At 43.0% G+C, this 14251-nt stretch overlaps 1 protein-coding gene across 4 annotated transcripts in view; it reads left to right on the top strand.

Annotated features, from left to right (window-relative positions):
* The first annotated feature begins 1247 nt into the window (after positions 1–1247).
* Positions 1248–14251, top strand: part of USP9X (ubiquitin specific peptidase 9 X-linked) — a 117789-nt gene continuing 104785 nt past the window's right edge. For 3 of the 4 annotated variants that reach the window (XM_040266173.1, XM_040266174.1, XM_040266172.1), the window contains exon 1: positions 1248–1902. The gene's annotated coding sequence lies outside the window, so the exon portion shown is untranslated. The remainder of the gene's footprint in view (positions 1903–14251) is intronic. The other variant, XM_040266175.1, reaches the window with a different exon arrangement.

Raw genomic sequence — 14251 nt, 5'->3', positions numbered from 1 at the left:
ATTCAAGACAGGCTGTATTTTCCTTGCACTCCATTTATTTGAGATTAGCCTGATAGGCTTCACGTTGGAATATAAACACGTAGAAAATAACCCATGACATGGATGTCATAGGTTCGTAAGGCCCTTCCGGGTTCTAACACTGAATTGTGCTGATGATTTGGTATGAGCCTAATCTTGGTACGTTCGCTATGCCACCAGTGGCACCTAACAGTGTTCTCTTTGATGTTTTAAGGCTCCAAAGGGAGGCAGGTCATGGTCAGGCTGTGAAGGAGCTCAAATCCCTGAATGAACTTCTCCGAGCACCTGCTTCCAAGATTGGGGAGAGGGCCCCCACTCCCAACTCCCCCCTGCCGCCGCAGGAGATAGCCACACCTTCTCCCTATCGGCAAGGAGCAGGTGGCTGGCCCTTGGCACCTCGCACCACGGCCCCCGCAAGGTACCCGCCCCGTGGGCTTGGCCGGCTCACGAAACACGTGACGAGGGTCAGCTGTGCCACTGGGATCCACCCCCCCAACCACTGCGAGCGCGACCGTCCAGCGCGCGGTCTCTAGGTCCGCTACCCCTCCCCCACAATCCCGGAAAAGAGGGTGGTGACGTCATCATCCGGGCACTCGGCGGCGGGGCTTCGGTTCACAATGGAACAAAAACAAGCGGCCCAAGTCAAACTCTGAGCGACGCGTCTGTGGCTTGCACGGTTAACTCTGTCCTGGCCACGCACCCTGCCAATCCCGACATCCCAGTTCCTTCTCCGGCGTGCCAGATCCTTTTGGGCCGCCCCGCCCCCGCTTCTGCCCGTCCTGCCACTTCTGCCCTCACACCGCCCGGGAGGCGAGGGGCATGGAACAGTTCCTGGCCGTAATACAACCCTGGAGGAACAGTACTGTTTGAAAAATCTTGACCGCATTTTCCTCCCTTCCCCCACCCCGGCTCCCCGAATTCCAAGCGTCTCTCGCTTGGCCCGGCTTTCCCAGAGGTAGGAGCCATTCTTCCCCGGCGAAAGACCGCCCCGGCTGGACGGGGGAGAAAAGGGAGAGCAGAAGTAGCAGCTGAGCGAGAAGCGGGGTGGGGTGAAGGAGGAGGCGGACTCAGGGGCTGGCCCCGTGAGGGGCGGGGCTTTGCGGGGGCGGGGAACCTCGGGTCTGGGCGGTGCTGGGGTTTGTAGGAGTCTGCGCCGTCGCGCTGCTGCCTCCACCGCCGCCACTGCTGCTGCCACCGCTACCGCCGCCGCCACTGGCCGAGCGGTTTTTTTTTTTTTTTTTTTTTTTGGTTTGCCGGATCCGCCATATTGAAGAGGACGGGCATCCGCGGCTGCGGAAGCTAGTCTCCGCCGCCGCCGGAGCCGCAACGTCCCTGCACCCGGCCCGTTCGGGCCTCTGCCGCGCGGAGCCCCTCCCCGATTCGCTCAGCTCACAGGCCTCGCGGGAGGCGGCTGCTTCTGCGCCCGGTGCTTCGCTGGGCGCCGGGTGCTAGGAGCAAGCCGCAGCAGATCGAGCAGGCCCGGAGCGAGGACAGAGGCGGCGACCAGTGGAAGGTGAAGCCGCCACTGCGGGAGGAGGAGCAGGAGGAGGTGACGCAGGAGAAACGCACCGCCCGGAGCCCGTCTGCGCTCAGAAAGAGCCTCAGCCCGAGGCGAGAAGTGGGAAGAGGGGCCGCCGCCGGCTGAGGAGGAGGGGGGGAGGAGGCGGCCGCGGCCACCTCTGCTGCAAGGCGGGCGCGGCGAGCAGCGAATTCCGGAGCCCCTGTGCAGCTCCCCGGTCCCTGCGCCTACGGTCTCTCGACACACTTTGTCGCCCGTCACCCTTGGGCCTGGGATGCACCCAGGGTCGGCCTTGTCCCGGGACTGAGCCTTGGTTGTCGCCTCCGCGTGTCTTGCTTCTTAAGAGAAGACGCCTGTGTCGTGCGGTGAGTAGCCAGCAGCGCCGGGACGACGCGCTTTTCCGGGGCCAACAGCTGGATCGAGGGGAGGGGAGGGGAGGACGGCGAGGGGGTGTGCGTGTGCGCGGTTCCTCTCGCCGCGGCCGGAGGCCGGGCCGGGGGCTTCCCGGCTCTCGGTCCTGGGCCTCGGGCGGGGCGGGCGCGGGTGGGGGCGCGGGGCTCCGTTCCACGCCGAGCCGGCGTCCCGGGAGCGTGTCTGTGTGTTTTGGACTGTAAGGGAAAATGGCTGACGGCTCCGTCCCTCCCCCCTCCTCCCCTTCCCGTCCTGTCTGGGGCCGAGTCGGAGGATGGAGTCTCCGGGCGCGGCGTGCAACCCCCGCATCCGCAGCCCGCGGCCGGGTCGGCGCCGGGGGCTCGTCGCCCCCTGACCTCGGGGCTTGCAGCCCGGCGCTCGGCGGGCTCGCAATCGCTCTCCTTCCCGGTCTCGTTCCACTTGACACCAAACGCCATTACTGAGGTGGAGTGATTTGGAGCTGTTAGAACTAGGCCTCGGCTACGCCTGGCTATCGGGCCCGCCGACTTGTCCACCTCCCCCCCACCCTCCCGCGATAACCCGCAGCTTCTCCTGGGCCCTGGGGTCTGGGAGCCGGAGCCGGGTTATCGGCCTCCTCCATCTCCCTCGCCTCCCTTCATTTACGGAGGGCCAAAGCTGCGGAAGATATTTTGATGCAGAAGTCACTTCCCAGCGAGCTTGAACCCACCACCTTTATATTTTTAACCGTTTGTGCAAAAAAAAAAAAGTATTAGCATGTGTAAGTTGGATAATAATAAAACCTTCGGATTCTTGTGACATGAGGCTTCGGATTTGAGAAATGGTATATTTTTCATTCATTGTGAAATATTCAAGAGTTATGGAACAGGTGTATACGTGTTTTTCAGTATTTGTATGGATTTCTGGGGCGATTGGAACTTACCCGGGGATTTTTAAACTCTTCAACAGAATTTGCTTAAACTTGTTATTATTTGGAAGTTCCATACTTAAAATGTTAATTGGGTTTTCCGTCGTGCAGTTTACAGGTGTGTGTAATTCCTTCAGATTGTCTTTGAATGTAACTGAGCGGGTTCTTGGTTAAATAGTCACGCTTCATTTCGAGGAGAGGGAAAGACTTTTGCAGCGTTCTCTGACCTGGAAACCCTCGAGTCCCCCTGAATCTGCATAACATTGTTAAACTGTAACTTTTGAGGAAGAATTCAGGAGTCTTTGATTAAAGAAACTTTTCAGCAGGTACTTAACCTCTTTTGGAGCGCATTATCCATTCTTAGTGATTATATGGTAAGGACTCCTTAACCGTGACTCGCTTGGCTTTGTTAATCCGTACACTTGAACTTAAAAATAGAGACTACAAACTCTTTAGATCTTACTGGTGTACTGATTCGGTGGGCTGCCATTTTGGTTTTAGCAAATGCCTTCATAGTTCTGAAAGATTTACGCATTAAATGTACAAAGGGGTCAACATTCTCAATTTTGATAACCCATGTGCTTTGTCATACTTGTAACAGCGCTTGCATTAGAGTGAGAAAGAAACATTTGGAATTAATACACCAAGGGCGAACTCAAAATGTTTCTGATAGCTTATTACGTCTTGTTTTCTCTCATTTAAAAAGGATACTTTTGAACTATACGTGTTTTTTTCCTCTACCCTGTTCCCTGTATTTTTTGCAAGAATACAATTTGTAACTCTTAACTTGTTATCTAATGTTCTCTTGCCGTTTCTTTTGTTTGCTGACCTTGGTAGTTTCTGAGAGAGAAAATTTTTGGAGGGATTAAATAACAGCAAAAACCGTACAAGAATCTATGAATCTAGAATCTGAGAATCTAAATTCTTCAGAAAGGTAGCTTTGGAGGGCAGATGTTACCTTTCATCAAATTACTGGAATCCCTTGGTGTTATATAGTTTTCTTGTTTTATCAATGAAAATGCTTCAGGAGGATTTACTTTGGATCTTTTTTTTTAAACCCAGGCTTTTGAAATAAATTTTCTGACATCTCAAGAAGACGAGATATTTTATGAGTACCTCCTTAAAGATAATTCTTCTGATATGATATTAATAATGCTGCTTCATTTTTGAAAATGGATTTTTCTCATGAATTTCCTAGTCCTCAAGTTCTTGATTAGTTGGGCACAGCAAGCATTCTTTCTTTTAGCTCATTGTTTGTTCTGTAAGCTTATTGTTTCATAAGAATTTTAAAAGTAACAATTTTTGTACTTTCAGAATTTTTATATTAGGTTAAAGAAAATTGTTTTAAAGGATTAGTTCTCTTATAAATGTTTTGGACAATTACAAAGGGGTAGGAGAATTTTATTCTGTGGTTGTGGAGCTAGTTGGTGGGGTTGTTTTTTTTTTTTTTTTCATTTTAAACAGTGTAATGCTTTTATTATAGCCTGCATTATGTTTTTCTTAGTGGTGGTATGTTTTCTGAATCTTGAAATATTTTTCCCCAAAATTTGGAAAATGGGGTTTTAGTTTCTATGTAGTTATTTGAGGAGCTGTATCTTTGAAAGGTATTGTATTTATTGCTAAATCCTCTTTTAATTTTAACATGGAGTCTAACAATGTTTAGAAAAGGTTTAATGCATTGGACCTCAACCCTGACTGTACATTAGAATCACTTAGGGAAGTTTTTTGTTTTTAAAAACAAAGCAAAAACTAATGCTTGGGTCCCGCTCCCAAAGACTTATTAATTTGTCTGATATGGGCCCTGGGCAGAGGTGTCTTTTGAAAGGATTGTGGGTGATTGTCACGCCGTCAGGGTTGAAAAACCACTGTTATTGTTGGTAGCATGTTCTTACTGAACTTTCTAGTGGATAAATAAGATAGTTTTTTCTTCCTTAACTGTTTCCCATTATCACAACAATTGTCATTTGCTGAATTATGTGCCAGTGCTATGTTAAACACTCCCATTTGACACCGTATGTGGATCTTAAATATTATTTCCATTAGACAAAGGACTAAGGTCTGTCAGGTTCAAGTAGTGATGCTTCGACTACTCTGCCTTGTTAGTAAAATGACACCAATTATTTTTTTTTTAAATGGGACTTTTGTTTCCTGTACCAGAGAGGCTTTAGACTAAAATTTTAATAAAAATATAATAGTCTGCAATTTTGGAAATATCTTGATTGACTAAGGGAAATGTTAAAACTCTGCTGCAAATAGGTTCTTCTTCCCCTTCCATATGTTTCCCAACACGTTCAGGTTGATAGTTTAGTTGGTGGATCTGTTTATGACTAAAATAACGTAAGGCAACTTAAGACTCCTAAAAGATGCAACATCAGACATTTCTCTCCCAGCAATTTATTTAAATCATCCCACAAGTGAACATTTAGTATCAGTGAATTTCTATCTCAGTTTGAGAACTCTTTGAGTTTTATTTAGCTTAGTTTAAAATCTGTAATTTTCACAAAAAAATTTCAAAATGAAGGGTTTTATTTTGCCTTTTTTTTTTGTAGTATTGGCTGATGATTTTATGGGATGAATGAAATAGCAATAACACCTTTATTTGGTGTTTCTCTTAATTCCCTTGGTCCGTTGTGCTAAATTCTATATGAGAAGTCTGCTGATGCAGAGTCTGTGAGCATCCTTAAGGTGTCACATGATTTGTCACAGATCTGTTACATTAATGATCACTGTCTTCTATTTTCTATGCTGTAGGGTCCATCATAAGGAAAAAAGATATCATAAAAGGTCTGATATTGGAGTTTGAATTTATCATTCAGTTATTACTATTGGATATAAAGTAGTGATCAATGTAATATGCTTTTAAGGAATATGGTGTGAAAAGACATACTGTTAAGATGAGATATGTTACATAAATTTTTTTCTGTGCTTATGCTAGTCTTTTGGGCCTCAGCACACGCACACTCTCTCTACAGGCATTTCATAGCTAGTGGGTTTCCAGTTCTACAGTCACTGTCTTAACAATTTTCTAGTTGAGCTGTGTATCAGAATCACCTGTGCAGCTTTTTCAAAATGTATTTTCTTGGTCTTACTCTCTAGAGATTATAATTGAGTAGATTTGAGGTAGCAACTGGCATTTAAAAACTAAGAATATGATTCTGATGAGCAGCTAGGTTATTTTTTTGGCAATGTATTTTAGAAAAAGGGAAGAAGAGATTCTGAGTTAACACACATATTTACTCATTATCTCTTACTGAGCATCTTAGAGTTTCAGCTTTAATACTAACATTATTAATACCTGTTAAGGCATTAGTTTTCTTTTCATCAAATATTTATTTGGCATCTACCATGTGCCAGGCACTGTTGTAGAGATTACTGTTGTCTGGAAGCTTTTGTTATATGAAGTGAAGGCCATTGGACTAGCTGGTCTCTAAAGTCCTTCCTAGCTCTAGTTTTGTTATTCCTTATTGTGCTTCATAGAAGGGGCCTTAATTAAGTTGTTATAAGAAATATGCTGGGGCTTCTCTGGTGGCTCAGCGGTAAAGAATTCGCCTGCAGTGCAGGACATGAGTTCGATCCCTGGGTCAGGAAGATCCCCTGGAGGAGGGCATGGTAAGCCATTCCATATTCTTGCATGGAAAATTCCGTGAACAGAGGAGCCTGGCGGGCTACAGTCCATGGGGGGTCACATAGAGTCAGACACGACTGAAGCAACTGAGCATGCACGCATGCAAGAAATATGCTTAGTTGTGGTTTAAGCCAGTGGAACTTCCCTTTTACCTTTTATCCTCTTTAAGTAAATTAAATAGAATTTCCCTATGAATGCCAGCCTTCTCCAGTGAGCCCAGATGTCAAGTTCAGCAGACATGTATTCTTTTAGTATTGGTTTTAGAAATAGCTGTACTTAGGAGGCTTTTAATTTTGGGCCAGTAACTACTATGTAACTCTGGTGTCAACTGTTACTTTACCATTCCTTTTCTGTATTGATACTTTGTAACTTATCTCTGCACTGCTTGTATGTTTTTTGTCTTACTTTGTTCAGATGCTTTGATTAATTTTATTAGTTCAAATTCTTTTTAGGTTGGTGGCATCTATCTGATCAGATTCAAGATCCTAAGTCATTGACATATGCCTGGCACATAGACTTTCAATAATTATTTGTTGGACGTTTAGTTCATTTTCTTAATATGATTCCTCTATTTCTTTGCGGGCTCCCCCCGCCCCCATTCTCTTTATTACTTGGAGTCACTTAACTTGACCAGATAATCCTTTTCTGATGAGCAGTCCTGGAAGGATCTAGTCAAACTCCTTGTTTTTCAGGTATGGAACACGGCTCAACAAACTAAGTAACTTCACTAAGATAGTGTGCATAGACTAGCTTCTATGTGAAGCTATTTCCGTATCTAACAAGCCCCGTTAATTACTGAATTCTTTGGATTCCATAAGCTTTGTAGTGATTCAAAATTCACACTTAAAATCTCTTCTTAATAATGGATAAATAGGTCCGAGATTCTGTCCTTTACCTTTGTGTATTACAGAACACATAGAATAACATTCTTTACCGGGACTTGCCTGGTGGCCCTGTGGTTAAAACTGTGCTCCCACTGCAGGCAGCATCCCGGTTGGGGAACTATAAGATCCCACATGGCTCACCTTGTGGCCAAGAACAAACAAACCCCCCCAAAACAAAAAGAAACCTCCCCCGAACAGTAAGCAATAACTTTGACTGCCTGAATGGCGACATTTGGAGGAATGTTTGACTCCTCTAGAATGGCCTGTACAAAATTGATGTATCATCATATTATGGCCCCTTTCTGTTTATCTTTTCTGTAGCTGATCAATCATGTACGCTTTGAACACTTCAGACTAATTGGCCGTTACCGAAGAATTGTTTTCCTTGGGACAGTTTTGAGCTGGTTGTCTTGGATCCGATCCTCTGCTACAGAGCCTATGAAGTGGGAAGAGAAGAAAATTTAGAAAGAAAAGGAGCAGGGGAAACCCCTTTTTCCTGTCAATTTATTAATGTCCATTTCCTTCCTACTGACTTTGGTGATTATGAAGAGTTGTAAGTTTAGGTAGTTGGTTTCCTCTCTGTGTTCTGGTCTTTTCTTTCAGCTGGCTACTTAGAACTTCTAAGTAACTCTACCGTGTTTAAATTGGATAAGGAAATTATATGGTATTAGAGTCATGTTCTGCCTAGGTAGTGTAGAAAGATTTGGCCTCTCCTTGATAACACTGCCTGAGTTCAGAGCAGGGATCAGCAAGCTGTTTCTTGTAAAGGGCCAGATTATAAATATTATAGACTTTAGTCTTTGCATTCTAAGAGGCAAAATCAAAGCTATTAGGTAAATTTTTTGTTGATAAAATTTAAACTATAATGATAATTGAGTACAATTAATTGTAATTCTGGTCTAATGAGAGGCATAGAATGGGGGGAAGACTAACAATACGGTATTTTGCCTATTGGGAGTTTAAAGTTCGAATGCTCTGCCATCAAGTTGATTGTAATTACAATGTCCCTGTGTGAAATCCATTCTCAAGTTTGTGGGCTGTACAAAAACTGGAGGCTAGATTTGATCTGTGATTGTAGTTTGGCAGCCCTGGTAGCGAGCATTGGTTCTCAAACCTGGAGGGCTTGTTAAAACAGAATGCTGGGTCCTGCCTCCAGAGTTTAATTTAGCAAGTATGGAATGGGGCCCCGAGAACATGCATTTGTAACAACTCCCAAGCATGGAACTACTCTTGGAGAATTACTGATTTAGAGGTGAAATCGAGCATATCCTACTTTTCTTCACGTTAATCGCTTTGTCTTAGTTTTTTTAATATTTTTTATTTTGTTTTACTTTGTACTTTAAATTCAATGATTACAGGTTAAATGCCTGTTGTGTAATATTATACCAGGTAACAGATACACAAGGTGAACAAAACAGAGTTGTCCCCATTATACATACTGGTTGGAGGGAGTTTAAAAATTAATTTCCACAAACCCTTTAGAACTGGAGTCTGGGGACAAAGAGCACCATTTTAAAAGCAGTGCAGTGGTGTTTGATACTCATGGTAAAGGAAAACTAAATTGGAAAGGTTCGTTATCAAAATATTCATTAATTTGATTTCTTAGGGGATAATATTCTGTTTAAATGAATTTTTCAGAACACCAAAACTTGCTTTTAAATACTTAAAACCAATTTATTATTTGATGGAAAGCTTTCTAAAGATGTTATATGCTTTTTAAAAATTTTCTGATTATGAAATTACTGTTATCTATTCTGTTAAAAAGTTTGGGTGGCATAAGAGAATGAAAGCAAGGAGCAAAACACACAGACTCCACCCCCTGATAATTCCGTCATGTAGAAGCAACCTTATTATTAGCTGTGTGTTTCAAGGTTCTCATCAGATGATCAGTTTACTAAGTCGTGTTTCCTCCTGTCCTCTGCCTCCACTTCTGCCTCGGACTTCAGAGTGTGCTGTTTGTTCATCCTAGAAGACGCTGTTTTGGGTCCCTCCTCACTCTGCTGCTCCTTTTTTTAGATACTGCTTTGGTAAATATTGCTCAAAAATCATGAAATTGATTTTAATATGATTTTCCAACTTTCCTGCTGTTTAAAACTCTTTTTTTCCCTGTCCTCTGTTCATCTGACTCAGGATTTTGTACACTTTGTGTGTGTCCCCACTTTTCTTGCCTTTTCTTCAATCCCCCTTTTAGGGGCTTTTTGTTCTTTGCTAGTGGGAGTAACATCAGGAGTATAATTTAACTATTTTTGGCCTGTTTCATTTTATGTATTTCTTGCTTTTCTTCTTTGGTGGCTATTGAAGTTTAAGGATGGTTCGCATATACACTAAAAAGGTACCAGACTGTTTTGAATTAAGTTGTTTTTTTTCCTTAAGCTATCTCACTTTCTAAATGTTTATTTTCACTGTTGTCAGTCCTGGTTCCAGTCTTACTTCCCCCCACCCCCCACCCCTGCCCTTTAAACTGCTGTGGAGTAGGAAAGGAGGTAAGAGTTAATAGTCTAATTGTGTATATATGTATATGTGGATTTCTTACAAGAACTTTGAGCTCTGCTTCCTGTTTCTGTATTTTTTCCCATTGGAACATGTTAGTCCTCAACTGTGATACATAAGATTTTTGTATACTCAGTACTTTAATACCCTATGTATTAACCTCCCTTCTTTTTTTTCTCTTTTGGTGGGGGGAGCTGCACTGGATCTTCGTTGTGGTACATGGACTCTTCCATAGTGGTACAAGGGTGTCTCTGGTTGTGGTGTGTGGGATTAGTTGCCCTGAGTTATGTGAAATCTTAATTACCTGATCGGGGATTGAACCCGCATCCCCTGCATGGAAGATAGATTCTTAACCACTGGACCACCGGGGAAGTAACCTCTCTTCTTTAAGTCAGACTTCTGTCCATTAGCTGAAATGAAGCAAATGTCTTTTTGTTGCATGGTGGTATTGCCTGTCTGAGAACAGTTCTGTTTCGGCAGTTATGCTGTATTTGTACAGCGCTGTCTTGTGTGTTAATTTGCAAGTTCAACTGTATTTTGTCCTTTTATAAAATGAGTAGGAAAACAAAAGTGCATCAGCTTGAGGGCTCAAACCTAATGTCTTTGAGGCAAGAAACTGATTGGGGATACGAATCTTTAACCTTCTGGATTAGGTTCTGCTCATTGGTTATGTTGGTTGACTTTGTTCAGTGGTGAATGAAATAATTAGAACAAAATAGGAAATTAAGTATGGCAAGTATGTAATAAAGCTTATATGTGAAAAGTGAAGTGTAATTAGGGATTTTATAATACTTTCCTTTACTCTGAGAGTTGGAGAAACCCCTATAATTAATGCGACTCTGTTGTTTGGCTTTGAAATATTTGACTTCTGTTACATTTTCAGGAATGCATTAGGTATGAAAGGAGGGTACTGACTATATACAGTGTTTGCCCAGACTCTTATGGAAATGGCTACAGAAAGTCTCATTTTCTTATATTTAACCTGTCTATGTATATAGGTTTACTGTGTTTTCTGTATGTAGATATCAATCAGTTACCAAAATTCTTTTTTTTGTTGTTGTTGAATATAATTGACATAAAGTATCAAGTGTACAATATAGTTATCCAAAATTCTTGAGAGTTTTTAACTTGAAGCATGAACTGGGGTGAGAGAGACTGTGAGTCTGGGCTGAGGTTTGGAGAAGCCCAATGGAGTCTCTGTCTCATAATGAATGTCATTATCAGAGCTCCCTGTCAGCTATCTTGAATTGCTTCTACTGGAAAATCCCATGGACAGAGGAGCTTGGCAGGATCGCACAGAGTCAGACACAACTGAACACACACGCACAGCACACGAGGATTACCTTAGTGCATCGTGGGCAGAAGAATCATGTCAGTGAAAGGAGACTAATGGACAGATTCTTTGGCTTCTGGTCATCTGTCGTTGCTGTTTGGTCGCTCAGTCATGACCGACTCTTTTGCAACCCTAGGGACTGTAGCCTGCCAGGCTCCTCTGTCCATGGGGATTCTCCAGGCAAGAATACTGGAGTGGGTTACCATTTCCTCCTCCAGGGGAGCTTCCCAATCTAGAGATTGTCTCTTGTGTCATTGGCAGGCAGATTCTTTACCACTGCGCCACCTGGGGAGCCCTCTGTTCATCTACACAGCCACAAAAATCAGGTTCTTTAAGTACCTCCATATCTCTCCCTTCTCTCTCCCCAAATACAGCTCAAAACTCTTACCATGTCAGCTTTACCCAAATAGGTCATTTGGATGTAATTGCCATCTACTTTTCAGAGGTTACTTCTTGTTCTCCCACCTAATCAAACTATCCATAGTTGATGTGGATGCTCTAGTCTTTGCAGTTCCCATGGCTTTACTTTTGGAACTCTATCTCCCCTTTGTGGCTAGCCTGCCACCTAGCTCACAAGCCATCTTCATGAACTATTTTCTGATTCTCTGTAGTAGGAAGTGGTCTTTATTTTCTCCCTCGTAGCTCAGTCTGTAAAGAATTTGCCTGCACTGCAGGAGACCTGGGTTCGATCCCTAGATTCGGAAGATCCCGTGGAGAAGGAAATGGCAACCCACTCCAGTATTTTTGCCTGGAGAATCTCATGGACCGAGGAGCCTGGCAGGCTACAATCCATGGAGTCACAGAGAGTCAGACACAACTGAGTGAGTGAGCATGAATGTACCACACGCATGGTTGAGGGGGAGTGGAGTAAAGGAAGGAGGTACTTGAGACTTCACTTAAATGAAGATGATGCTTTGGCTTCTGTATCACTGAATGGAGTGCATGATAAGTCACTTCAGTCGTTGCTGACTCTGCTACTCTGTGGACTGTAGCCTGCCAGGCTCATCTGTCCGTGGAATTTTCCAGGCAAGAATACTGGAGTGGGTTGCCATTTCCTCCACCAGGGGGATCTTCCCAACCCAGGGATCGAACCTGGGTCTCCCACATTGCAGACGGGTTGTTTACCAGCTGAGCCATAAGGGAAGCCCAGGGATTGAACCCTGTCTCTTATTTCTCCTGCATTGGGAGACAGGTTCTTTACCACTAGCGCCACCTGGAAAGCCTTTAAAAAAGAATACTTAGCTAAAAACCTTTATTATCTTCTCTTTAAACGCTTTCCCCCGACTCTCCACTGAGAGCTTCTTTCTGTTCAGATTTATTGAACGGTCATCAGGAGAAAGGAATCTGTGTTATAGAGTGACTGTTTCTCAGTGTGGCTCCACTACTTAAACAGTGGATTCTCAAAGCACATGCCTTTATATGTATATGTAAAACCAACCCTTTCCCTCAACATGTAGGGGACTACAATCTGGCTGGCATCCAGTTAAGTGTTAACTGTAGGCTCTCCATGGTTTGTATAGGTGGTATTTTACAGCTTTTCAAATAGACTGATACACAAAATAGATGAATAATGTTATTGCTTAAATAGTTGCAGTAACTCTACTGACTCCTATTTTGGAGAGTATTTTAAGAAAACTTTTCATATTTGAAATGAAAATGACATAGTCAGTGAAAGTGTACTGGATTTGGAGTCAGAAGGGCTGTTGTGTTGTAGTTCCAGTATCCCCCTCTACATGTTAAATCACTTAACTAACCTGAGTCCTCACTTATCTGTAAAACCAAGGTGTTGCATAAGAGATGACTTAAGGAACTTTATTTTTTAAGGTAGTGAATTTTATCTGTATCCCTAGAGAAGTGGAAAAAACTGGAGTCTTAAAGAAGAGATATTTTCAAGTAAAGGAACATTGGAAAAGGTTTTTTTTTATTTTTTTAAGAGTTAATAGTCCTAAGCCTATTAGTTAGCATGGGATTGACAAGTAGGGAGAGATAATGTAATTTGAATTTTTCCTCTCCCTTGTTTTTGGTTGTGCATGTGTGTGTGTGCGTGTGTGCGTGGAGGGGTTTATTTTATTTAGTATCCTGTGGGTTAATTGTGCTGGCCCAACAGCTTGTAGTGTAAATTTAGGGATTATAGACTTGCTGCTGCTAAGTCGCCTCAGTCGTGTCTGACTCAGTGCGACCCCATAGACGGCAGCCCACCAGGCTCCCCCATCCCTGGGATTCTCCAGGCAAGAACACTGGAGTGGGTTGCCATTTCCTTCTCCAATGCATGAAAGTGAAAAGTGAAAGTGAAGTCGCTCAGTCGTGTCCGACTCTTAGCGACCCCGTGGACTGCAGCCCACCAGGCTCCTCCGTCCATGGGATTTTCCAGGCAAGAGTACTGGAGTGGGGTGCCATTGCCTTCTCTGCATCTGAAGTCCAGATTATTTATCTGCATACTTTCTTAAAGCTTATAGTAGCAGTGATTTTTGTCTGGCACAGATGGTTTCAGAGAAAATGTTGAAAACCTTGGTGTTTTTTTTTTCATCACTTTAAGTAGCAAAAGAAGCTTATTGTTTTTATTGCTTATCAATAGGCCAGTCATTCTTAAACTTACTGGTCTTGGGACCCATTTATAATTATTGAGGACCCCAAGGAGCTTTTGTTTATGTGGGGTTCTGTCCATTGATACTTACTATATTAGAAACTAAAACAGACATTTAAGAACTTTTTGTGTGTTTGAAAATAAAACTCTTTGCATGTTAATATAAATAATACTTTTTGTAAAATAACTTCCAAAACAGAAATTAAAAGTGACATTTAAAAAATGTTTTTGCAAAATTTCATATCTGACTTAATAAAAGAAAAAAGATGGAGTCTCTGTCTTACTACCTTCTTCAGTTTGTACATCATATAGACTGGAAGAACTCCACTGTTTACTCCAGAGAGAATGACAGTGAAAATGGCAAATAATGTCATATTATTTGTGAGAACAATTTTGATCCGTTAGATCTACTGAAAGGCTCTTACTGGACCACACTTTGAAAACCAGTGCCTTAGACTCCCAAGGGAAGTTTGGTATTATCTTTTGAGTGGTTTGCCTGCT

The sequence above is a fragment of the Oryx dammah genome, unplaced genomic scaffold, assembly GCF_014754425.2.
Source record: "Oryx dammah isolate SB20612 unplaced genomic scaffold, SCBI_Odam_1.1 HiC_scaffold_23, whole genome shotgun sequence".
NCBI classification, from domain to species: domain Eukaryota; kingdom Metazoa; phylum Chordata; class Mammalia; order Artiodactyla; family Bovidae; genus Oryx; species Oryx dammah.
Note: the sequence above shows the minus strand (reverse complement) of the source record. Positions and strands in the feature narration are given on the sequence as shown.